At 45.3% G+C, this 27,796-nt stretch overlaps 1 long non-coding RNA gene across 1 annotated transcript; it reads right to left on the minus strand.

The window, feature by feature from the left end:
- Window positions 1-4,685: 4,685 nt before the first annotated feature.
- On the minus strand, window positions 4,686-27,670 carry LOC103563262 (uncharacterized). Its single transcript, XR_547844.2, has 3 exons — window positions 27,516-27,670; window positions 17,275-17,455; window positions 4,686-4,975 (listed from the first exon to the last, which is right to left on the minus strand). It is a non-coding gene; the product is annotated as an uncharacterized lncRNA (long non-coding RNA).
- Between the last annotated feature and the right edge of the window lie 126 nt (window positions 27,671-27,796).

Raw genomic sequence — 27,796 nt, forward strand, 5'->3', positions numbered from 1 at the left:
TCCAGAGCAGGTTTGATTTGCTTCTGCCAGGCATCCCCGGGATATTACAGCCACAGACGACTTCGTAGATTGATTTCTCACCTTAGGGTTTTCTGGCTACAAAGAGAATGTAAGTTCAAATTCTAAATGCTTGGGAGGGTTGGCCTGTGGTTGTGAATTCTCAACGAAGAATTTTTTCTTCTCCAATCCAGAGCAAAAGTCAAGACGAACAAGCTTCCCCGTTATCTTTCTATGCCAGTGGGGGGTGGGGCTGGGTTTCTTTCTTGTCCACCCTCTCACCAAGGGTGTGGCTCTGCAAGGGTTTTGGATTCCTGTAGGAAGTGTCTTTCCTGTCTCTTTCTTGACAGGCATCTCTTATCTTGTCCCAGATGGCTGCTAAAAGCCAACCCACTTGGTTACCTATAGAACAGCCCCCAAATCAGCTCCACACTTAGTCTTCTGGGTATAGTTCCCGCTTTGTTTTTTGGCCCCTGAGTATTTCTCTTTCTTATGAGCTCAGTTATGCATCTAAAAGGAAGCAAATTATATATTATCCAGAAAATCTACATGTTTTATGTGAGAGAGTTTTGAGGTTATCTTCTCTGTCATTGTACAGAAAACACAAATCCTAATAATTTTCTTCAGAAAGATAAACAAATCTTTCTGTACCACATACTGTCTATTGACACTCATCCTCCTATTTGCCTTCTATGCCTTTTAGTATTCTCTGTGCCATCAGACTGGAAGCCTGCAAACTACATTTCCCTTTGCCAGGGTTCCTTTGCCAGCTGGGTTTTCAGTTGCATTCTGCCAATGGGAGGCACTCATGCCAGAGAAGAAGACAGGAAGAAGGTAGAAGCCATTTTGCTCATGGTAGTACTTCCTATAGTGGCAGTGAGGGGCTCCTGCTAACAAGCAGTGGGAGCTGTGGGTGGCTGTGGGCTCCTGCCTTGGAACCAGCAGCTCCTACAGAGGCAGCAGAGAGCAGTTCCAGGCTGCCAGCCCTTCTGACAGTGGAAGTGGCAGTGGCAGGGAAGTGCAGCTTCTCACCGAGTGGTAGCCTTAGGAACAGCTTCACAATACTGCAGGGCATAGGACTGTGGAAATTAATAAAAGAAACCTTCACTAAATTGGAGTCAGGAAGGCTTGTAGAAGGAGCTCTCACGCCCCATCATACATCATCAATTACACCAAACCAGGAAGAGATGGATGCTTGCATCTTCAATAAGAAGCAAAACTACTTTACTGCTGAAGGAAGATTTTTCTCCCCACCTGGCAACAGCCCAGCCAATGAGAAATGCTGCAGCTCAGCCAATGAGAAACACCACAGCTCAGCCAATGAGAAGCACTACAGCTCAGCCAATGAGAAACACCGCAGCTCAGCCAATGAGAAACGCTGCAGCTCAGCCAATGAGAAATGCCACAGCTCAGCCAATGAGAAACACCGCAGCTCAGCCAATGAGAAACGCTGCAGCACAGCCAATGAGAAACACCACAGCAAAGCCAATGAGAAGCCGTTGCTACCATGAACTGTTACTTTTCTCCAATAGACTTTTGTTTAGAACAGCCCCTCCCTATTCCCCCTTTTCCTCTATAAAAGTAGCTCCCCTGTTTTGTTTTGTGAGTTTGCCTATGGCTTGCTGTAGCATGAACATCCTGAATGGCAATTGTTTTGGCTATTCACAAATAAAGTCATTTCGGGGGTGAAATAACTGGCGGATTTGCCCTTAAAGTTGACAGGACTCAGATGAGCTCTGATTCCTACACATATAGTAGGGGCTTTCGGTGGTTCCCACTCTCTGCAGAGCTCTCAGAGCTCCACCTTTAGCCCTCAGACTCTGCTATTTTAGAATACACCTGCCCACTTCCAGCTGCCAGTAACTGCATCTCCGTTCCTGGGAGCAGACACTTTCCCTGCACTCAAAGCAGGCCAGAAGTGCCAGGAGAATTAACTCCATCCTTCAGGAGCCCTCAGCCAACGATTCTTGGGAGTTAGTGTTAAATAGTCCAGCTCCCTTGCCCCTCAAGTGGGATGACTCTGAGGTACGGATTTTATAACCTAGAGTTGCCCAAGGGATTAAGTTCTAGTCGCCCATTGTAATAGCCATGTGTTTGCCACTTATTGGCTGCCTTCCTGTCCCTGTCTCACTTCTCCAGCCCCCTGCCAGTGTCCCCTGCAGCTCCCAAATTAACTGCATGCACTCAAATTCTTGCGTCAGAGTTGGCTCCAGGCAAAATTAAGACACTGAGTAACATATCTTCCCCACTTTTTGCACTTCCAGGCTTCTCTAAACTAATTTCCTCTATTAAATCCCTCTGTTTGAAACACCTAGAGTCCTGTTTTCCTCATCATATCCCAACTGATGCACTTCTTAAATGGACTGTAAACTCTAAAGAGGAACCTTAGGCACTGCTCTCTCTTAGCACCCAGCACAAAGTCTAGTACACAGTAGGTGCTTAATGAATACTTGTCAACTGAGAGGCATGTGTAAGGAGGTAACTTTCATTGCGTGCTCACCACACTTTGCCTGCCTGCTCTCCTTTGTTCCTCACATCCACCCGATGAGGAAGGCACTATAGTCATCTTCATTTTACAGATGAGGAAACTGAGACTCAGAAAAATCAAGTCCCTTGCCTCAAAACGTAATAGAAGTTTTCTTCTCTGCACTATAATTCTGTTTATCACCAAATTTTCAGAAAAGGCTTGTAAAACACCAGGGTGTGATCGGAGCTACACTCTGGGATGATGGGGAGGCGCCGAGTGCCTGAATGCAGGAAGCCAGAACAGCCTGGAGCAGCCTGAAGGAGAGAGTTAGGCGAAATGGGCTGAGGGCATGCTCTTGCTGAGCCCAGAGCTGCAGGGTCCAGCAGAAGAGGGCTGGCAGAGGGGAGAGGAAACAAAAACACACGGTTTTTCCCTCTGCATTCACAGAACACTTCTGTGACCAGATGTGTGGGGGTTTTGCCACACCAAGCAATTTTCCAATTCTCTGTGGACACCAACTGGGTGTCCTACAATTTAACTCACTTCTGACACTATCTACCTGGAGATAGCTTCAGATCCCATAGGTTAAGGGCTCAGTCCCACAGGACTCCCCCTACCCGCTACTTCTGATGCCAATGGCAAGTCCAGGTTGTCACCTTGTTACTGGCGCATTGGGTTCTTGTTGTCCCCCAGGATGGAAATCAAGAGAGACAACAAATGGGAGTCGAAAAGTAAAAGTTTATTAGCTTGTTCACGGGAGAGGCACAAGGGAGCCAGTGCTGAAAGGAAAGGGGGAGGTGACCGGCTCATTAGGGAGTGAGATTGTGGGGCTTTTATTAGGCGAAGGTTGGGGAGGGGGCCTTGTCACGCATGTAGAGCTGGGGTTGTGCTTGCACTTGTGCTGTCACGTAGCATGCTACTACATGCAACGCATGCATCGTTAGCATGCTCACTCTCCCCTCGGTGTGATTTTTACTATGCTAATGGAGCTAGGGTCACCTTCAGTGGACTCCTGCATGCTAAGCCTCATGCATAAGCCCGGGAAAGTCCAGAGGCTGTGGAATGTGGACCTTGGGGGCCTCTATCTGATTCTCCTAGCTTGCCAATTGGTTAGGGGCCTTATCTTGTTAGGCCAGGGCCTTGCAGATGGCCCTGTCTTGTTAGGCTGATTCCTGTCTCAACCTGTGCTTCTGACCTACTGGCTATGAATTGTTGGTTCCCATGACTCCCTCCTCAGGTTTCATAATTTGCTAGAACAGCTCATAGAACTCAGGAATACATTTTACTTATTAGACTGAAACCGGCAACAGGCATTGATGACTAAGTAACTAGGTACTGAAGGTATTTTTTCCTTTTTGCAATTACTGATTATAGCTTTTAGCTGTTTCCCCACCCATTGTTAACTGTGCTGTTTAGGCAATATGCTCTCTGACTCCCACTAGGCTCCTATAGATAACATCTTCCTGGAGCCTGGGTCACCATGGTCATGGGTGTGTGAGCTGTTTTTCAGGAATTAGAACTCCTTGTCCACTTCAGGCTGGTTGAAACCACCAACTCATCAACTGGGCCCATGCAGGTGTTCGACAGGTGACCTTTTGACGTCAAGAGGCTAAAAACTCCACCCTCAGCTCATGCTAAAGCCACCATTTTGTGAACACGGATCCTATGAAGAGGCGTGGAGTCTGACTACGCTTGTGCAGATCGTCAATTCCCTCACCTCTCCTCACCTCCAATCCCCTCTCTCCACGTTTCAGACCACCTTGCCCCCCATCCCATAAATATCCCTGAGTCCCTGTTTTTGGGGAAGCGGATTTGAGACTCATGCTCCCGCTTCCTCACATGGCTGCCTTGTGATTAAACCCTCTCTCTGCGCAATCTCATTGTCTTGGTGTTTGGCTTTCTGGGTGGTGGACAAAAACAAACCTGATTCCATAACAAGACCACTGATTTATTTTACAGGGATACAACTCATGAAGAGCCAGAGGGAAGAGGTGCATAGGACAAGGCATGGGGAAAGGGCACAGAGCTCCCGTGGCCTCTCCAGGCTCATCACCCTCCTGGCACCTCCAGGTGTTCTCCAATCTGGACGCTCTCCAAACTCCCTCAGTTAGGGTTTTTTATGGAGGCTTCCTTACATAATCATGGTTGATCAAATTGTTACCACCCAAGGGGGGGTCACCTGCCCACCGCAAGACATGCCAATAGTCAGGAGGCAAGGTGGTAGGAGAGAAAGGGTTTTTTATTACAGCTTGCTTGCAAGAGGGAAGATGGCCGACTAATGTCTGAAAGAACCATCTTAGAGAACAAAGACTACAGGTGAATTATATAGGGGGCCGGTCTCCAGGTTGGGGAGGCAGCTGGTCTCCAGGTGACAGACATCTGGTCTTGGTTCCTACTGGTCTTTTGTTTTACTGGATGCGCATCAGAGACTGGAGCTATACCCAAATTATTCAGTTGTCATTGATGATGGTTATCCCCATAGACTCTCTGCTCTGGCTGGTCATCACATTCCTAAGAAACTCAGAAGAACAAAGTTATCAACTTAAAAGCAGCTGGGAGGTGCCATAAAATCTACAGAGCATGTCTGGGTTAGTCAATCAGAGGTCATTCAAAGTTACAATATGATTTCTTTTCTACAATATGGGTTCCCTCATCTCAACCTTGTGTTGAGCTGCTATCAAAATCATTGGCCATTGGTGATTAACCCAACCTCCGGTCCCTCTCCCCTCTGCAAAAGTTGGGGAGTGGAGCTGGAAATTCCTACCCTCTACTCACATGGTCGGTTCCCTGGCAACCAGCCCTCATCTCATTAGCAAATAAAAAGACACGTCACTTTGGAGATTCCAAGGGTTTTAGGAGCTGTGTCCTTAAAACCCATGGTTCAAGTGATGGAAACATGTCATGGATAATAAAAAGCAAAGTCTTCTTGCTCCTGGTCTGTCACAGGCTGGTTAGGCCTGGAGACCATGAGTTACATATGCAGAACTGCCCATCCTCCTCAGGCAAAGAAAATTCACTGAAATATCTTTCATCTGGATCTAGTTTACCTTTCCCCAAAGCCTGCTCATTCCCCTCTCAGAGCATGGTCTCAACTCCTCGTACCCCTGAGTGTACGACTGGGCATAATCAAGACCATTTTGCAGATGAGGAATTTGATGCTCTGAGGCGCACCCATGAGATGAACTTGTTCAGGAGGGGTCATTGGACTCTGGGTGGCACCCGTTATCCCAGTCCGCCCTTCGCTCCTCAAGTCTCCAGGGGAAACTTCGCTTCAGCCCCAGGAAACCTGGGAACATCTGAGCAGCAGCAGGGAGAGGTGAAGAGTGGCACCAGCTCTGCCGGGAGGAGGGGCAGCGCCTTCCTTCCCTGAGCTGGCAGCTGTGGAAATCAGTGACCCCTTATTGCAGGAAATTTGCCTCAGGGTCTCCCTTGTGTCCCCTCATCTCCCTCCCTAACTGTCCAGGTGTGCCTGGGACTGAGGAGTTTCCTGGGACAAGGGACTTGCAGTGCTGATGCCAGGAAAGTGCCAGGTAAACCCAGACAAGTTGGTCACCCTATGTCCCCAGGCTCTGCTCCTTCTGTTTCTCATCTCCAGTCCTGACCACTCCCCGTGTTCTCTGAGCAGATGCTTACACCTGTTAACCTAAAAGTAAAGAGGCAAAATGAGAGGCAGAGAGGTGCTTATTTTGGGATCAAAGAATTGCAGTTTAGAGCACACAGATTCAGGCAGCAGCCCAAATAGTGCCCTGCGACGAAGTAAGAGGCAGGGGCTTTTAAAGGCAAAAGAGGGAAGTTTGTGTTACAAAGAATGTTAATCGGGTTTGGCAGCAGAAAGCTAATCTTGGCTAAACATAACTGATTGCTAAGATTATAGCTAAAGGAATGTAAAAGTCTGTCAGGGTGATGAATGTCAGGTCTTGTTCTGCGGTCTCAGAATTTTTCCATCTTCACTCAGTTCAAAAGTTTAGGTTCTGCTCGATGAGGATGTGCATAGGACCCATTTCCTTAATGGTTTCCCAGCTCCAAAGCCCTTAGGCATAAGTGACCTCGTTTTGTTTCACATTTCACATTCTCCCCTTTGGATTGAGATCTTTGTCTGAAAGCGTCGCTGATCAACCACAGATGGTTTAGTCCCATGTCGCTGGGATGGACCTGTCCCAGAAAGTCATGTCCCACTTTGGGGGGGAGGGGGGACTTTTTTTTTCAGATGCTTATTCCAAGGAGTCAGCGTCACAAGGCTGAAGCCACATTTGAGCAACAAAGAGGCATTCAGGAAATGACTCAGGCTGTTTCCTCACCCAGGAATTCCATCCCGTTACCTGAAGGCTCAGGTGAGTAAGCCTTATCTACCATTTCAGTATGTTGAGTGACCATAATCTTGGTCTTTGTGGAAGTTCTGGAGCAGATCTGAGTGAGTAGTAGCATAAGAGGTTTAAATAAAAGTACTCATAGCAAAATTCCAATAATAATCATAAACAGTATTTGAAGTCCTGATCTTATCCAAGTCCCTACACTTGAAGGAAGCCAGCTGAAAACATCCATGGGGAACCAGAGGGTGTCATTAAAAGACATCGGAGCGGAGAGGTCCTGTGCTATTTTTCTAATTTTCCTGAGTTCTGACTCAACTTCACCGGAGGATCCGGCTACAGTAGGAGGCGTTGGCTATGGCACAGTGCCGCCCTTGTTCTGCAGGGAGATAGTCGAGAGCCGTCTGGTTCTCTAATACAACCTTTGCTGGGGAACCAGGGATCGTGGTTGCTGATCTACCTCGAGTGGAGGAATTTGCCAGCGTAGCCATGGTTAGGGATAAATTTATCTTATCAATAGGTCATTATGGACTACACCAATCCAAGGGACAAAGCCTTTGGCAATGGTAGTCAATGGAGAGCAAACGGGGTGTAAAAAGGGGGTCCCAAGTCTCGCCTAGGCGTATGAGATTGCTGTTGGGTTTCATCTTAACGAGAATTTGAAATGGAATACTACGGTATCCTAAAAAGCTTTTGTCCTGCCATATGCCAGCTGTCTAGACATTTGTAAGCCCATGGTTCCCCATAGTAATCACACACAAAGCTGTGCCCAGAAGGAGCACATTGTACGCCATGCCTTCTAGTTCTGTAGCAGTGTCAGTGGTCAGGAGCACTTGGTAAGGTTCTTTCCAATGGGACTCAAGGGCTGTCTTCCTCTTGTAACCGCAGGCTCTCTAGAACCGGTTCAACTGACCTCATCTTATCAATAGAGCAATTAAGAGTGGTTTTTCAGGAACTGAGAAACGACTCTTTGTCTAGTTCAGGCTGGTTGAGACCATCAGCTCATCAACTGGCCAACTGATAAGCGCTCCTTTTGATGTCAAAGGGCTGAAAACTCCACCTTCGTATCATGGTAACACCACCATTTTGTGAACACGCGTACTGTGAAGAGCCATGAAGCTTGACTACGCTTGTGCAAATCATCAATAACCTCACTTCTCCTTACTTCCAATCACCTATCTTCATGCTTCAGACGGCCTTGCCTTTCATCCCATAAATTATGCCCTAAGCCCTGGATCTGGGAGACAGATCTGAGAGCATATGCCTCCTATCTCCTTGCAGAAAGATCTGGTCAATAAAGCTACTTTTCTTTTCCCAAAGGCTGATGCCATAATAATTGGCTCTTTATGTGCATTGGGTAGCAAGCCCTTGCTCGATAACACTCTAATGATGCTTCCAGAATACCCAGTCACCCGGCTCTAGACTGTGACCAACGTGATGCGGGGTCGGTGAGCCAAGGAGTCGAAAGAAAGATTTCTTAGACTCTTAAGATCTGGCAGTAGTGCTCTTTTATTTAGAGAATAGAATAGCATGGGGACAGGGCCCATGGGCAGGCAGAGCCACTGCTGCTGCCCCGAGTTGAGGGTTAGGGCTAATTTTATAAGGCATGGGTATGTGAGTCATCTCTTTACAAGACAAAGGAAAGAACACGGAAAAAAGTTAAAATGGTATCAGTGCAGGTGGGTCTGGTCATTGGGTGATCCCATGACTTTTAGACAAGAATCAAATCGGATTAAGTAAAGGTTAGAAAGGTTAGAAGCCACCACCCTAAATCAGTTACATGAGATTGCCAGACAGGAAACAACTTAAGTTCTTGCCTTCCCCATTAAGAGTTTCTAGGGACAAGGTCATCTCTCTTCTTCTTCCTGGTACAGAGAGAGAGGCACCTTTACAGATAGAGATTTACCTTACAAACGTAAATGTGTCCCAACAAGGGCAAGTTCCATTCCCCAGAGCCTCCTTCCCTGTCCCAGTTTATAGAAAGCAATCAGCCCCAAGCAATCCTGATGCCAAAGAGACATATCCTGGGGTGGCCAATTTCAGGTCCCTACAAGGTCATCCCCACTTCCTTCACAAATGCAAATGCCTCTCAAAATGGCAAGCAAATTCCAGTCCTCGGAGCCTGCTTCTCATCTGCAGTTTTCCTCATCAATAGGATCCTTTAAATTGGAATCTGGGAAAGATTCTAATCTTTCCAATCTTTAACCTGTTGATGATAAGTTGAGCCTAAGACATTAGAGAATTACAGTAGCCGGTGATACTAGCATAAGACAACACGGGGTCAGCAGAAGGTTGTGTACCAATAGACATTGGTCTGCTGCTGAGTATTCCATACGAGTGAGTTTATAGTTTCCAAAGAGGGTACTGCAAACAGTAGGTGAGACCAAGGCAATAACTTAGGCCAGGGGAGTCCAGTCCATAGGTATATAACAAAACCTCAAAGATGATTAACAGGACTAGAATCTAATATCTACAAAGATGCAAAACTTAGTTCTCTCTATAATTACTTCTCTCTCTCTCTCTCTCTCTCTCTATTTTTTTTTACCAAAGATAGCCACAGTATAACTAATTTGTTTGTATTAAAACTTAGCCTGATTATTTATATAAGTGAGAGTTCCTGAATTTTGGAAGGATCAAGCAGAGAGAAGAAGTAAATGTTTCATCTTCGTTCACAAATGTATCTTACCAAGGAGAAAAGATTTGTTTAAATCTGGAAAAACAGAACATTATCACATCCTCCTCAGTTCATGCAGTCCCATGAAATTAATGCTCGCTCTGCTTGAATCCAGCTTTTCCATTAGTTTTCTCAGCTTTTCCTGATGATTGAGGGTGATAGAGACAGTAATAATTCCAGGAAGTTTGCAAGGTTTTCATTAAGGCTCATATGACTTGCCCAGTGCAGTGGGTGCCTCCGTCACTGGAGATTGTGGAAAGTATGCTCCAAGTGGACAATACATTTTCTAACAGGTTTTTTTTTTTTTTTTTTTGGCCACTGTGAGGGCACCAGCATTGTGGCAAGGGAGGGTGTTAATCCACCCAGAGAACAGACATAGAATAACAAGAGCACATTGATAATCCATACCCATTGCCCATCTTAATTTCTCTGATCAGGAGCAGACTGTTGCCATGTTACAAGGACATGAGGATGGCGAAAGTCTGGCAATGAGGGGCTCTTCGTTACAGAGGCAGAATGGACTTCATCCACACGTGCCAATCTTTATAGATTCTGTTGTTGCTGCCTTTACATGAAAATCAGCTAAGGTGCTTTTCTGATATTTAGGTTCAGTCCCTTTAGTATGAGCCTCCATTTTGATGACAGACAACATTTTATACCAGAGCACATTAGACTTCCAGGAATTTCACGTACTCTCTAGAACTTTTATAACATATACAGATACAACGTAAAGAAGGCTGAATGTTATTTCTTATTTGACAATGCTTCCCATGTAATCTAACATATCAGATAAGCCTAATTAGTTTAATAGCCCTCTTTCTATAAGGAGAGAGTGCAAATCTTTTGAGATGTTTCAGGGGTCCTCTGAGGAACCCCACAGTGAGCTGGAGGCCAGAAAGCCTTCACTCAGAACCTGATTTTGGGAAGTTCATCAAAAGAAGTTTTAAAACACTCACCTAAATAGGATCACAGATAATTATGAAAATTAATATTTAATTATCTATTTAACCAAAGTGAAAAAAACATTTCAAAGACAAATAGAGACAGTTATACAGCAGCAAAACCTTAGCTCTTTTTGATAGAAAAAACTCAGCTTTTAACATAAAGCACAGGAAGTAATTTTGATAAAACATAAAATCTCTGCCTTGGGGCTGGCCCCGTGGCCGAGTGGTTAAGTTCGCGCGCTCCGCTGCAGGCAGCCCAGTGTTTCGTTAGTTCGAATCCTGGGCGCGGAGATGGCACTGCTCGTCAGACCACGCTGAGGCAGCGTCCCACATGCCACAACTAGAAGAACCCACAACGAAGAATACACAACTATGTACCGGGGGGCTTTGGGGAGAAAAAGGAAAAAATAAAATCTTTAAAAAAAAAAAAAAATCTCTGCCTTTGAGGAAGATTACTCAGAAATAAAGAAAAACCTTTCATAATCTCTTTATCAAGAGCAGACTAAAAGCCCAAGAAAACCTCATCTTTATAACAGAGACAAAGCCAAATTCTAATTTTTCACCAGCTTACTTTTGATATTAAAACTCATTTACTTAATTAAATTCATTCCAAACTTAGCCAGCTTGACCCTGCACAAAACGCTTTTCTCAGGGCTCCTCTTCCACAAACCTTCAACAACTTTCTTTTTTACATTCAGAATTTGTTCTTTCTTCTTTCTCATAACCAGTTTTACATTAGGACAAATTTACTTCCTTAACAAAAACTATCTGGTTTGTAGCAAGTCTAGAATCAAAGAAAGATTAATCAGGCCCAAAATTTCTATGCTTCCCATGGTTGGGTTAATGAATATTTATGAAACTCCTACTATGCATTGCATAATTTCACTATTTCTTTTAATCCTTATAACAACCCCATGAAGCACTAATTATCATCTTTATTTTATTGATGAGGAATCAGGCATTTAAGAAAAAAAAACTTCCCAAAGTTCTTAGTAAGCGGCACAGCCAAGATCCAAACATGGGTCTGTCTGATCCCAGGCTTTTTCCACTGCTAGTTAACTCACCGAATGGTTGCAACAACATTGCAAAGTGAATATGCTTACGTCTGCTTTACAGACGGAAACCTGAAGGTCAGGACCTCACCCAAATCAAATGGCTTCCAGAACTCACAGAAGTCATCTCAAAGAATGACTCAGATCCGGGTCTGATGGAGACCAGCCTGAACAGTCAATCTTGGGAGAAAAAAATGGCATTCTGTCCTTGCCCGTCTCCCTTTCCTACCACACACCCAACCCCAGAAGACTCTCCAGTCCAATCCAGCCCACTCATTACATCCCTCTCTATTCCAAGCCTTTGCAAACTCTTTCCTTCTTCCTGAAATCCTTTCCCCCCAGCCTCACAAGCTGTTATTCATCTCCAATGTTCAACTCAAATAACTCTGTGTGGTAACCCTTAGTGCCATCGGTCAGCTATTTCTGATTCTCCCCTCGGGGACATGGTAAACTTACACTTCCCCACTGCATCAATCTGTTAAGCTAAATTATGTTGCAATAGAAAACCATCCGCAAATCACAGAAGCTTACGACTACAAAGATTCGTTCTCGCTCATCTGATGGTCCCATGGTGGCTCTGCTTTGGCTCTGTCCTGTCATTCCAGGATGCAGGCTCAAGGAGCAGCCCCTTGTGGCAAATTTCTACAAAAGATCACTAGCCAAAACAAGTCCCACGGCTGAGCCCGATGTCAATGAGGAGAGGATTATAATCCTTCCACAGGGGGAGACAGCAAACATTTTGGCAATAATACAGTCTATCACAGCCCCCCTCCCTGAAATTGGGTATGGCCATGTGACTTGCTTTGACTAAAGAAATGTGAGCTAAAGTGATATGTTACTGCCAGTAGGGAGCTTTAAGAGCCAGTGTTAATCACCACATGCTCTCTTTTCCTCTGCATGAGCAATCAGCAGATGGTGGCTACTCCATCAGCCGAAGTCCCAGAGTAAGGACAGGGTAGGGCAGAGCCCCAGCCAACCCTTCCTGGACATGCAGTTTGAGAAGATAATGACCTTACTGTTTTAAGTACTGAGATTTGAGGGTTGTTTGTTACTGCAGCATAAACTAACCCATCCAGCTCAATACACATCTCCTTTGGGAGACTTCCCTGTGCTGACATGGGGCAGTGGGAGGTGCTCAGAACTGGACCCAGGGTTTGCCCAATCAGGAATCTGCTGATTTTTAAGGGGGACTAAAACACCACAGGAAATGGGACAGGGTTAAGAACACTGTATTTGCAGAACTTCTCTCTGGTTCATTCAGTCATATATTCATTCATTCATTCAACAAATATTTACTGAGCACTTACTATGGGCGTGGTGTAGGCAGTGAGGATGCCAGCCCGTCTCCCCCCTCAGGGAGCTCACATTCAAGTGATTGGAAGAGACACATTGATAAGTCATTTGGGGGACGGGCGAGCCCTCAAGGGCATGCTCAAACATGGGTAATGGCAGGGCTTTTGCTCTGTCAAATGCAAGTGTGGGGAAGAGCAGAACTGTTCAGAACAGCAGAGGGAGAGTTGTGGGAGACCCCAGAGAAGATGGAGAACAAGACCATCCAGGGTCACAAACGGTCTCCAGGCACTAGGTAGCTAGAGAATAATAACAAAAGGGAAGAGATGGACCCAGACCTGCTTCTGAAGTTTTATCTAAGACTTTCCTTCATTTTTTTTTCTTCTTCTCCCCAAAGCCCCCCAGTACATAGTTGTACATTCTAGTTGTAGGTCCTTCTGGCTGTGCCATGTGGGACACCACCTCAGCACGGCCTGATGAGCAGTGCCATGTTGGCGCCCAGGATCTGATCCAGCGGAACCCCAGGCCACCAAAGCGGAGTACATGAAATTTACCACTCGGCCACAGGGTGGCCCCTAGTTTTCTACTTTCAAGGGCTAAAAACACCAATCTAGCTTTTTTTATCTCAGTTCCACTATTTGAAATTATTTTTGTGTGTGTGTATGAGGAAGATTCACCATGAGCTAACATCTGTGCCAATCTTCCTCTTTTTTCACTTGAGGAAGATTGTCGCTGAGCTGACATCTGTGCCAGTCTTCCTCTATTTTATGTGGGATGCCTCCACAGGGTGGCTTGACTAGAGGTGCCAGGTCCATGCCCAAGATCCGAACCTGAGAACCCTGGGCCACTGGAGCAGAGTGCGCGAACTTAACTACTACACCACTGGGCTGGCCCTATTTGAAATTATTTCTTTTAATTTCCTTTTAATCTCCCCATCACTCATTCCTTTGTCATAGATCACTTTAGTGGTGAACTTCAGTTTTCTAGAGACTTCGGAAATACACAGTATTCATTATTTCAGTGTTTTAAAACCCTAATCCCTCTCAAACCACTCAAGAATGGCAGAAAAGATAGCAATACACCGAATTATAAGAAAAACAGACCATGTTGTAATATGTGGTTAAATTAAACATAGAACACATGGATAATTTGTATAATACAATATAAAATTCTACCTTAAAAGTTTACGTGAAACGTTCTCTGTAATTTGTATCATTTTCACGATACTATTTGGATTTTGTAAAAAGCAGTTTTAAGCCTTCTAAGACTCTCCTCTGTTTTCTTTTTCAAGACTTTAGCCTCTCAAACAACCACTGCCCTTAGCGCTTTCACTGAAGTGCCCTCCCACTTTGTGTTAGTTTTCGGTGGTGACCTGCCAGCTCTAGTCCTCTGAGTGAAAACATATTCTGAAGAAGAACTGGGTTACAATTTTCACAACACAAATTGTGTAATATGGAAACAATTTTATTCATAAGGACACTGGAATTATCTAGTCATTTTTCATTGATCGACTTGGGAACCACAGATCACCTGGAGCACGCATGGTCCCCACATTCAACCTGGCCAAGAAATAGACGTGTTTCGAGATGAAGTTCGTCACTACCCACGAATGGTTTGTTCTTGCCAAGGATGTTCAGCTTGAATCTAATCAAGCTTATGGACATAAATCCCAGTTTACGGGAAATATGGGAGATGGAGGAACAAATTAACCGACACCACAAGGAAACAATCAGACCCATCCAGAATGTGGCGTGGTATGCGATGACTCTCCCAGCCTCATGGGAGGACACAGGACGGGGAGCTATTAAAGAGAATTCAGACGCACAACAATTAACTGGAATTCCTGGTTGGTGATTAGAGCAGAATTTGAAAACATTAGCCATAGAAGACATTTTGGGTAAAACTGAGGAAATTTGAAATGAACTATGTTTTAGATGATACTAGGGAATTATTGTTACTTTTTTAGATGAGATAATAATATTGGGGTCATCTTGGAGACTGTCCTTTTTTTTTCTCTTTTGGAGATGCCCTTGAAATAATTAGCGGTTATGTGACAGGATGTCTTTACTTTGAAGAGTTCCAGGAAAACAGTGTTAGACAGATGATAGATAGATAGATAGATAGATAGATAGATAGATAGATAGATAGGTAGAATATGGCAAATTTTACATCAGTGGTGATATGGATGTTTATTACGCCATTCTTGTTGTTTTTCTATATGATTGGAATTTTTCATAATGAAAAGTTTTTTTAAAGTCTCATAATCCTAACAATGAAAATATTACTGGATCCAATTAAGTAGCCTTAATAATTTACTTATACGATGGCTTCCCGAGTAAATAAATATTTCTGACGCTTTGAAACATCTTCACCCAGCCAGCTCTCACCCTGTGGACATCAGTCACAGTGTTTCAACACCAGAGAACTTTACTCAGGAAACAGATTCCCTTGCCCGTGAGAGAGTATACATTTTAAAATTCACATTTTTAAACCTCCACATGCAACCAGTTTGGCTCCTCTGAGTTATCCAAAATTAAAAAAAAATTTTTCAAAGCAACTTCTTCTTCCAGATGAAACATTCTCCAGCTTCTCTATAATTCTCCCCATCTCCAAGATCTTCAGGATTTTCCAAATTCCTCTTGATAAATCAAGACTTTTAAAAAACCACCTCATCTTAGACCCAGCCTCTTTTTGCACTGACATGGGGAGGACTCTGTGAATGGTTTGCCTGATCATTGGATTTCCAGGTGTGGAGATGGTTTTCCATCCCTCCACAATCAAGCACCCACTGGGGAGGTAGCCAGAGACCAGGACAGGGGTTTCACTATGCCAGGCTCCTTACTCACCATCCAGGTGCCCATGACAACTGTCCTCTGGCCACAGCCATGTTCACTGTGCCGTCAGGGAGAGCACCTGTTCATGGTTTAAAAACCCAGTCCACCCCATGAGATATACCTCACATCTGTCAGGATGGCTATTATCCCAAAAGTAGGAAATAACAAGTGTTGGTGAGGACGTGGAGAAATTGGAACCCCTGTCTGTTGCCGATGGGGATGAAAAATGGTACAGCCACTGTGGAAAACATTATAGCAATTCCTCAAAAAATTGAACATAGAATTACCACATGATCTAGCAATGCCTACGTATATATCCAAAAAAATTGAAAACAGGGGCTCAAACAGATATTTTTACACCCATGTTCATAGCAGCAATATTCCCAATAATCAAAAGTAGAAATAACCCAAATGTCCAGCAATGGATGAATGAATAAACAAAATGTGGTATATCCATACAATGGAATACTATTCAGCCATAAAAAGGAATGAAGCACTGACCTATGCTACAACATAGATAAACCTTGAAGACATTATTCTCAGTGAAATAAGCCAGACACAAAAGGACAAATACTGTATGGTTCCACTTACAGGAAGTACCTAGAGTAGTCAAATTCATACAGAGAGGAAGTAGAACAGTGGTTACCAGCAGGGGTGGGGTAGGGAGTTGAGAAGGGGGGAGTTATCGTTTATCTAGTTCACAGTTCCAGGTTGGGACGATAGAAAAGTTCCAGAGATGGATGGTGGGGATGGTTACACAACAATGCAAATGTACTTAATACCGCTGAATTGTCCACTCAAAAAAGGGTTAAAATGGTAAATTTTTATGTTATCTCTATTTTACCACAACTGAAAAAGCAAAAAGAAGCAAAACCCTGGTCCACTTGGGGCCACCGGGCAGAGACAAGATCTTGAGGGCAGCCTCTCATGGCAGGGTGACTTGCTGCTTCTATCCTCCCGCCTCAGGCTGACTCCTGGGCTCTTATTTCCCGTCACAGGCTCCAGCTACTGGTGGCAGCAGAAAGGGGCAGAGGAGTCCCATTCCCCGCTGACCACGCCCAGCCTGCCATCAAGAATCTGAGCTTGCTGGTTTCCCTCCCCTTGCGTCAAGATCTGTTGGCATCTCAGACCCAGCAAATGCAATTCCAAATGTTTTAGGGTCAACCCAATAGGACCTAACTTCCTCTTGGTACCAGATCATATTTTGTTTTTGATTCCAATGAACCAAAAATCCTGTGCTACCAGGAGCCCTCTAGTCCCTCTTAATTACAGAGCAGACTTGCTCCCAGTCTGAAGGTGGAGGTCTTCAGTCACGTGACAGCATTCGATCACCAGAGCTGGTGTAGTCCACTTGGCAATGGAAGCCAACAGGGGGTCCTACCCACCACTCACAGCCAAACCCTCCTGGAGCTTCCAGGTCACTGGGAAGGTTGGGGACAGGGCCACCTCCCTTTCGTTGTGTCACTCAGGGTAGAAGTTCAGGGCCTCTAGTGACATCAGAGATTCCTTTTACCTGAACTGGGACAGTGATGTGCAAAGTCTTGGAAGGCAAGGTGGACATTAACAGAGTGATTAGCAAGCAGGATGACTAAACCAAGGGATGTTGACGAGAGCGTTTAAACGCCAGGCAATTATCCAGCAGAAAGACATTTTCAACAAGGGGCCTCCAGACCATGTAATTCTCCTTCACATCATAGATCCTCACCCACCTTCGCAGAATGGTGCTGCAGCCCTCGCATAAGTTGCGTAACAAGCCACTCACAATCTTTCATTCCATCTGCTTCCCCTGGGAGGGAAAATTGTCACCTGACAGTGACGTGGGATCTTGGGCCACATGTAAGGGCCTTTCTGTAAGACTTACTTGTTCTCTCACGGCTTCAGTTTCCTTATCTGCAGAAAAGAGTAAATAAAAGTTACCTGACAGGTAGGTAGGTGCATATAATTACAGAAACTTAGAATCACAGATACTTACAGCCAGACTTTCAGAGTCAGCAAGGACTTTGGAGGGTCCCTGGGACGTCAGTCACTCCTCCCAGAACAAGAATTCCCTCTCCAAGTTCTCTTCCACATGTTTATCTAGCTAACTCTATTTGCACACCCCCAAAGACAGAGAGCTCACCCCCTTTCAGTTCTTGAACGGCAGCTCTGATGGAAAGCAGTTTATTTTGAACTCCTACTTCTTGCTTCCAGCTCTGCTCTTTGAAGCCACACAGTGCGAATCAGCCAGTTCTCTTCCCCGTGACAAGCCTCTGGCCATGCAAAGGGCGAGACTGAGTCCACCTGGGTCTGCTGTTCTCTAGGGCAAACACCTTTAGTTCATTTCACAGCCGGGAAAGTTGAGGTCCAGAGAAATCCTGGGACTTGCCCAAGACCACAAGCCCCGATTCGCACCTGACAGACAGCAGAGCAAGTGTCCTCCTGGAGTCTGACTAATACCCAACAGAGATGAGGAGGAACCAACCCCCACTTGCTCAACACCCATCCTGGTTAGGGTTAGAGCTAGGGTTGGTAGTCTTGTGGCCAAGACCCCTTCCCTTCTCCTTCCTTCCCCAGAGAAATCTTTAAATTGCTGAGGATCATCACCAAGCACATTTTGTACTTCTACTGTGTATGTATCCACAGACAATATAGAGCATTATTTTGTGCATTTCAAAAAATTCAACATAAATGGTATCATTTGTTGTTAGTGCCATCGAGTCAAATCTGACTCCTGGCGCCCCTGTGGACAGCAGAGTGGAAGCCTGCCGGGTCTTTCTGCACCACCCTCTCACCTTCTAGCGCTGTATCAGACAATGTTCCGCTGCTTTCATAGGGTTTTCATGGCCAGTTTTTTTGGAAGTGGGTGGCCAGGTCCTTCTTCCTAGTCTGTCTTAGTCTGGAAGCTCCACGGAAACCTGTCCACCATGGGTGACCCTGCTGGTATTTGAAATACTGGTGGCATAGCTTTCGGTGTCACAGCAACACACGGCTGCCACAGTGTGACAACCGACAGATGGGTGGTGTGGTTTCCTGACCGGGAAACGAACCCAGGCTGTGGCAGTGAGAGCACTGAATCTTAGCCACTGCGCTGATGAAGTTTTTCACACTTTCACTGTCATAAACAGAGCTGCAATGAACATCCGTGTGCGTGTCTCCCTGTGCACATGGGGGAGGTTTCTCTAGGGTAAACGTCTATTGATGGAATTGCCAGATCATAGACGTGCTCATCTTCGAGTTTACCCAATATTGCCACATTTCCCTCCAAACCGTGGCCCCAGGATATACTCCCAACAGAAATATGTAAGTTCCTATTTCTCAACATCTTACCAGCACAAAATGTCATTAGCCTTAATGACTAATTTTTAAGGAATCTATTTCCCTACTCAGTATCTCCAGTAGTTGTTGAATATGTCATTCACATTTCTTTATTCTTACTGTTTTTATTCTCTGTTTGATATACCATTTACTGGAAGAGATACGTCTAAAAATCCCATTCTAATTGTAGATTTGTGGCTTTCTCCTTGTATGTCTGTCAATTTTTGCTTTATGTAATTTGAGACTACGTTATTGGGTCCATAAATGTTTACGTTTATTATAACTTCCTAGTGAATTGTTTCTTTTATCATTAAATAATGACTCTCATACCTCCATAATAAAGACTTTGGCCTGAAAATCTATTTGTTTGTATCAATATTGATATACTAGCTTTCTTTAGGTTAGTATCCACCTATTAATGTCTTTTCCATCAATTTACTTTCCTCTTTTTTTTTTTTTTCTTGAGGGAGATTAGCCCTGAGCTAACATCTGCTGCCAATCTTCCTCTTTTTGCTGAGGAAGACTGGCCCTGAGCTAACATCCATGCCCATCGTCCTCTACTTTATATGTGGGATGCCCACCACAGCATGGCTTGATAAGCGGTGCATAGGTCTGCTCCCAGGATCTGAACTGGAGAATCCCGAGCTGCCAAAGCAGAAAGCAAACTTAACCACTGCACCATGGGCCCACTTTCCTCTTTTGTATCACTGTGTTTTTGGTGTGACTCTTGCAAATAGTACGTAGATGTATCTTTTTAAAAAAAAATCCTATCTAAGAAATTCTGGTAAATTTAATCCATTTACATTTATGGTGATTACTGACAAACCTGTATTTATTTCTACTATCTTATTTTTTGTTTTTCATATTAACTTTATTGAGATATAATTTCCATACAATAAAATGTACCATATTATTTTGTGTTTTCTGTTTTCCACTCTTTTTCTTTGATCTTTTTTGTTTATATGTAATGTAACAAACCAAACCCGAAATGAGTTAATACATATGAAGTGCTTAGAACAGAATCTGGCATAAAGTAAGTGCTCAAAAAAATTTATTAGCTGCTATTATAACAATTATTGTTATTTACAGATGTTTCTTCTATATCAGTTTCTCGAGTGAGGTAAAAGGACAGAGAAAAATTAATAAAACAGACTGCTTTCTCTCAAGCACCCTGAAATCCAGTGTTAGAGACAGAGATGTACAACAAGGAGAGAGGGGGAGGTATTAGGAATGAAAAAAATAATAATGCTCAAAGAGGGTAAATAACTTGCCATGCTTTGCAACTGGTAAGTGACAGACCCAAGAGTTGAACACAGTCAATTCCTAAGCATGAGTTCTTAAGAACTAGTCCTTACCTTACTGCCTTGTAACGAAGTTATGAGATAACGCATGTAAAACATTTAGCACACAGTAAGAGTCCAATAAATTATAGATGAAAATGACTGATGATGATGAAAACGACAGTGGTGATGAGGATGACGGTGGTGGCAACGGTGGTGATGGTACTCACGGCGGTGGTTATGATGGTGAAGGCTATGATGATGCTGGAGATGGAGTGCTGCTGCTGATGGTAACGATGGTAGTAATGGTGCTTACGTTGACTAACCATCCCCCAGTTTGCCTGGCACTATCCTGATTTTATCACCAAAAGTCCTGAATCCCAGGAAATCCCTCAGTCCTGGGCAAATCAGGACAGCTTGTCACCCTATGATGTCACCACTTGCTGGTGATGATGGAATGTCTAGGACGGCTTTTAGAAACCATCTGATCCTGGGGATCTGAACCGTTCCTTGATCATAGACCATTTTGAGAATCAAGTGAAAGTTATTATTTCCTTCTTTCTCTCATCAAGCAATTTTGCAGGCTCAGACTATCTGATCTCCTCCAATCATTACATTTCTCAGATAAGGAAACCGGGGCCTTTGGTTCAAAGATTTGCTCCCAGCGCAGAAAATCCCTGTGCTAATGCTGAAGTGGGCAGGGAAGTGTCAGCACCTGCTCTCTGACAGCTCAGAGCTGCCCCTGGCTTCACATTCTAAAAGGAAGAGAGGACCCTCTTACTCCTTCATGACCCGGCTGCGAGTTCCATGTGGTAAGATAAAATGATTTCACAAGTCCCGGAGAGTAAGACTCAGATGGATGAACCTGAGCATGAAGCCGGTTTTCTGGATTCTAACCCGCTGTCCCGTTTGATACGGCCTGCTGGGTTAAGCGGAAGTTCAGGCAGATGAGGCTGAATTCATAAACTCATGGAAGCCCGGAGATTACAGAGAAGGCTGGATAACTAGGGAGACTAACCATCCTGGTTTGCCCAGAACTGAGGGACAGGACTGTCAGTGCTAAAACCAGGGAAGTATTTAGGACTGATCGTGACACATGCATGAAAGATCCACAGAAATCGGATGTAGAGGACATTCTTTTGTGGTCTTCCTGGCACCCATCCCCCACCTTCCTTTTATCATACTGGAATTTTCCAGCCCTTAGAAGTTGGGTAACATTGATCTCACCTCTGGGTCGGGTGGGAACAGATGACTTACATCCTTGACTTGGGGGCCACAGATAGAATTCAGGGGGTCTGTGAACTCATAGGAAAGTAATTACATCTTTATTTTCACCAGCCTCCCGCTGAAACTGATCATTTTCTTCAGTTATGAATACAGGTAGCAAATCACAGCCACAGAAGCAGTACCTGTGTCTTTGTCACCAGTGGAAATCACGGATATTCACATCACACTGCAGTTGTTACAGACATCTCAAAATATCATCTATATTCATTCATCACTTCTAAGTTAAGATAATTATTAAATTTCCTGCTGAATACATGTGATGGAAATCTTCTCATCTGGTGCTCCTGCAACCTCGCTAGCCAGTCTCAGGCAACTCCGTACCCAGCAGATGTTCAGCCACCAAACAGTGATGACTCATGTTCTCACATTGGTGACCCAGGCATATTAATCGCTCTCCAGGATCCCCTACCTACATAGTTTGTCCATCAATAAATGGAAGGAGGTGGGTCAAAGGTCACCTGACAGTTTAACGCTCTTATTAAAGCTAAGCAACAACAGCCTGCACATTGATGTGTCATTTTAAAATAAAATTAGGGGCCGGCCCAGTGGCGCAGCGGTTAAGTGCACACGTTCTGCTTGGGAGGCCTGGAGTTCGCTGGTTCAGATCCCAGGTAGGGACATGGCACCGCTTGGCAAGCCATGCTGTGGTAGGCATCCCACGTATAAAGTAGAGGAAGATGGGCACAGATGTTAGCTCAGGGCCAGTCTTCCTCAGCAAAAAGAGGAGACTAGGCAGCAGATGTTAGCTCAGGGTTAATCTTCCTCAAAAATAAATACATACATACATAAATTACAATTTTGTTAATTATACCTTAATAAAACTAGGGGATAAAGTTAAAGAGGCGCTTCACACAAACACATGCACACAAAAGGATATTCAATTGTCCAATAAGCATATGAAACAGCACCCAACTGGTCATCAGGGAAATGTCAATTAAGATCCCAAGATACCTCTACACCCCTGCTTCAGACCTCAGCTCAAGGATCACGTCCTGGGAGAAGCCCTCCATTCCCCTCCAGGCAGTTGGGATCTTCCTGTTCCAGAGGCTCACGCACTGGCTGCTTGTGCATCACAGCCCTTGACATTTACAACTTCCTATGTGTTTGTGTGGCTCTCAGGTTACTGCCCATCTCCTCCACTGGACTGTGAGCCCCTAACAGCACGCACGACACCTGCTGCTGACCAATGTGTCCTCAGGGCCTAGAACAAGGCCCGGCACAGGACAGATGCACAATACGTGGTTGGTGAATGAATGAATGAATGAATGAAGGTATTACCATTGCCATTTTACAGGTGTGAAAATTAATAAGAGGAAACCATTTAAAATAGAGTTAGGAGGCCAAAAGGGGGCGCTCCCATGCAGTACCACTCTAGGTCAGTCACAGGATAGTCCATTACAGACCCCAACAGAGGTCTTCAACACAAAAGAATTGTCAGTTACGGGGAGAAATGTACATGCATCGCAAACAGATATGAGAACCCCAGCAACTAAGCCAATGAGAAGCCATCCCCAGCCTGAGCTCTCCTTTCCTCCAGTGGACTTTCATTCCAAACAACCCCTCCCGGCCTCTTCCTTCTTCTCTGTAAAGTAACGCTCCTTTCCTCGTTTGTTGGACGTGTCTGTGATCCCACACAGCACGCACATCCTGAGTGGCAGTTCTTTGGCTATTCCCAAATAAACTTGTTCTGCTGGTAAAATACTTAGCTACTTTTTTGTTTTTTGGGTTTTTTTTTTAAAGATTGGCACCTGAGCTAACAACTGCTGCCAATCTTTTCTTTTTTATTCTTCTTCTCCCCAAAGCCCCCCGGTACATAGTTGTATATTTTTAGTTGTGGGTCCTTCTAGTTGTGGCATGTGGGATGCCACCTCAGCGTGGCCTGATGAGCGGTGCCATGTCTGTGCCCAGGATCCGAACCTGTGAAACCCTGAGCCACTGAAGTGGAGCGTGCGAACTTAATCACTTAGCCACCGGACCAGCCCCTACTTAGCTGTTTTATTTTTAAGGTTGACACAGGTGAGGAGACTGAGACCCCATTTGTTCAGGAAATGCTTTCAAAGTCATCTTACTCACCTGAGTCATCAACGTTACCTCAGGGTTCATGTCCTGCCAGGGGGTGGATTGGCTGTCCTGCTCTGGTTACCGAATGTTCTAAAGACGCCCAGCTGGGCGAGGCACCTAAGCCTGTGATGGGAGATCTGAATAGAAAAACCTAGACAATACAGTAAGATGAGGTCATGGCCCAGGCAGGGGTTAAGTCGTCGCTGTGGTTCAATTCAGAGAAGAGACCACAGTTTCCCACCTAGAGGAGAGGCAGGGTGCAGGAGGTCGTGATGTCCTGCCTTGTCCCTCTCTGGGCAGCCAGCCGCATGGTGTAGCCTCCTATCAGTGTAGAACATTCACAAACACACAATTTCAGCTCCCACTCCTAGGTATGTATATGCCCAGGAGATAGGAAAACAGGGGTTCAAACAAAAACATGTACGTGAATGTTCATAGCTGCATTACTCATAATAGTTAAAAGTGGAAACAACCCAAATATTCATCAACTGATGAATGGATGAACAAAATATGGTGTACCCATACAGTGGAATATTATCCAGTCATAAAAAGAAATGAAGTTCTGACACCTGCTACAGTATGGATGAACCTCAAAAACGTTACATTAAGTGAAAGAAGCCAGTCGCAGAAGGTCACATATTGCATGATTTCATTTATGTGCAATATCCAGAATAGGTAAATCCACCGAGACAGAGAGCAGATTAGTGGCTGCCAGGGGCAGAGGGGAAGGGTGAATGGAGAGTGACTGCTCATCATGGGTATGGGTTTCCTTTTGGGGTAATGAAAATATTTTGGAATTGATAGAGATGATACTTGCACAAAATCATGAATGGACTAAATGCCACTGAATTGTACACCTTAAAAATGTTGATTTTTACATTACGTGCATTTTACCTCAATTTTAAAAAGTTGTTTTAGGGGCCGGCCCTGTGGCCGAGTGCTTAAGTTCGCGCACTCCGCTTCGGCAGCCCAGGGTTTCGCTGGTTCGAATCCTGGGTGCGGACATGGCACTGCTCATCAGGCCATGCTGAGGCGGCATCCCACATGCCACAACTAGAAGGACCCACAACTAAAAATACACAACTGTGTACTGGGGGGCTTTGGGGAGAAAAAAGAGAAAAGAAAATCTTCAAAAAAAAAAAGTTGTTTTAAATACCTAAAATTTGACCATGGGATTGTTATGGATCAACAGGTGATGATGACGACGATGATGACACACTATTTAATTCTATACCCATTTTAGAGATGGGGAAACTGAGGCAAAGAAAGCTGAGGTGACTTGCCCAAGCTTACACAGCTAAAAAGATTTTCATCTAGGCTTGCCTGGCTCCAGAGCCCCTGCTTTTTCTGCGACACAAGCCTGTCACTCTCTTGAGAGTTGCTTTATCAACCAGAGTTCCATCAGGAAAAAAGCCAGGCCAGGAATCTCAAGCAAAGCAGGAAAGAATTTAATACAGGGAATTAAGTGTTTGCCAAGAGGAAATCAGGAGTAAAGTCAGGAGATGCTGCCAGCTTTTAGGATCAAAGGTCATAATATAGCTGGATATGAAGATTCAGAATGTTGTTGCTGCCACCTGGAGTCAAGAAACTACAGGAAATCATGGCCCATGCTGCAGCCAGCACTGCCCTGTAGTCCCGAGGCAGGCGACTGGCAGAGACAACGAGTCATCCAGTTGCTGCCAAAATTCACATCTGCTGAAGCCCACACATCTGTCATTGCTGCCAAAGTGGGAAGAATGGCTTCTATGGTCCCTCCACCCTCCAAAGAGCACATGAGCACATTTCTTTAGGACACTGAACTGTATCCATAATATTGCCAGTAAGAGTCAGGAAAAGCTGTTTCCCGAGCTTCCAGCCCAGGAACACGGTGAGAACACAAAAGGGGGCGGTGTGGCTGCCAGGGGCCAACAGTCAAGTTCACCCACAGGTTCCCAGGCCAGGCCTGCTTTGTGGCCACCTCTGAGCTAGGCACACAGGGAGAAACTCCTTCATCCTTTCAACTAATGTGGTGTTTATTGAGGGCCTACTATGTGCCAGGGCCTGTGCTGAGCCCTGGGAACACAGCACTGCATGAGCCAAAGCCCCTGCACCGTCTGTGAGCCACGTCCTAGGGAGACGGAGGTCAGACGTGGTCAGTCTGGCCACTAGAGAAGAGTCTTCTGCAGAGGGAAATTCATCTGCTCAACACACATTCATTGAGCGCCTACTATGTGCAGTTTGTGTGAGGTACTGGGGGTACAGTGGTGAACACAACAATGCGCATGCCCAAACGCCTTTCTATGTTGTCTCCCAGAAAGAATTATCCAATCTGGTCATTGCACATGCATCTTTTCTAAGTCAGTGGCTCCAGCCCTGGCCTCTCTCCTAACCTCTAGACTCATATAGCCACCTGCCTGCTTGGCATCATCATCATCATCATCATCATCATCACAACAACATGTATAATACATATTTGTACCAAGCACCGTTTTGAGCACTGTGCATAAATTAACTCATTTCATCCTCACTAATCGTATGAAAGGAGTATGATTATTATCCCATTTTACAGATGGTAAAACTAAGGCATTAGTTTAAAGTAGATTAGATTACAGTAACTTGCCCATAGAGTTATTAGACGGCCAGATGCAACCCAGCCTGGCTCCGGGGCCCTGGCTCTCACCCCCTGAGCTATGCGGCCTCTCATAGCTCCCCTCGGATGTTCTAATGGGCATCCCACACAGAAAGTGCGATCACTTCTCCTCTGAAACCAGCTCCAGTCTTCTGCACTGTGATAAATGACACCACCGTTCACCCGGTTGCTCAGGTCAACAGCCAGGATTATCGTTGAACCTCTCTTTTATCCACACCCCCATGTCTAACCCATCAGCAATTTGCATTGTTTTACCTCCACAATATTTCCCAGCTCTGCTCATGTCGCACCATCTCTGCTGCCATCACACTGGTCAGTGATCACCTTCCTGGTCTACGGTCACTTCCCAAATGCTCTCTCTGATCCTACTCTGACCTTCCTCCACCCCCAACATTATGGTGGTCTCTTAAACACAAATTGATCACATCATGCCCCTGCTTAAAGGCCTCTCTATGTACCTAGAATAAAGTCTGGTTCCTTAGCACAGCCTCCAAGGCCCTACGTGATGGGACCCAGCCTGTATCTCCCCCTCCCTCTTACTCCCTCTGCTCCAGTCACACTGTCTGTCCGCTGTTCCTCACGCACTCCAAGCTCCTTCCGGCCTCAGGGCCTCTGCAGTCGCCTGGAATCCTCTCCCCCACACCCCCCGTGGCTGGCTCCTCTCCTTCAGGTCTCAGCTCGAAAGCCACCCCTCAAAGAGGCTTTCCCTAACCACCCCGGCTCGGGTAGAAATCTTTGCAATTCTCTAGTCCTTTATTCCATTTTCCTATTGCTTTTCTTATCTGAAATTACCTTATCTATTAATTTGTTGACCTGTTTAGGGTGTGTTTCCTTAATATTACTGAGCCCCAACTGTGCACCACCAGATAAACGGTCATTATCTCTAGTACCGAGAATGGAGCCTACACAGGCCCCGCTAAATATTTGTTGAGAGGATGTGAATACAGCCCAGGCTCTGAGAGAACGGACGTTGGTCAGACGTCAGAGGTCGGGTGTAAGAGGAGAATGGGAAGCACACAATGGAGGACTCAGCCTAGCGTGGGGTCAGGACATCTGGGCTAAAACCTGAAGGATTTAGCTGCAGAGAACAGCAAGACTCTAGCTAGTTTAAACAGGTAGGAAGTTACTGCAGAGTGTTACGTGTCAGAAGGAATCAACAGACTTGAAAGAAACAAATTTAAGACGAGCTTTCAGGAGCGACTCCCAAAATCAGACCCCAAAGTGGACCATCAAGGGAGCTGGCCCTGGCTCCAGCCCTTACCACCCCTGCTGGAGCCACCAGGATCAGGGAGCCCCTGCTGCCACCACTGTGGAACCGCCCAGCACCTGCCGCCATCCATCAAAGGGCACCACCCGCAGCTGAACCGCCAGCAGACACGCCCCCGGCCCCGCCTCTCACCCGTCTGAACCTGGTGCCCACACGCTGGAAATGGCCACGGAAAAAACAAACGTCTGCAAACAACGCTTGTCGCTTCCACCTTCCAAAGGTCGCGTAGGCGTCTCCAATTGGCTGAACCCAAGTCACACCCAGAACTCTAGCTCTCTCTGAAAAGGAGCCTGGGAAATGTGTTCTCAGCTTTCTAGCTCCTGCAGCGGGGCAGGCCCAGAGGGGAGGGGCTAATGGACACTGAGTGACAGTCCATCGTTTGCCTTGCTGCGTGCATATTTGTGTGCACGCGT

This window comes from Equus przewalskii, chromosome 2 (genome assembly GCF_037783145.1).
Source record: "Equus przewalskii isolate Varuska chromosome 2, EquPr2, whole genome shotgun sequence".
Classification (NCBI taxonomy): domain Eukaryota; kingdom Metazoa; phylum Chordata; class Mammalia; order Perissodactyla; family Equidae; genus Equus; species Equus przewalskii.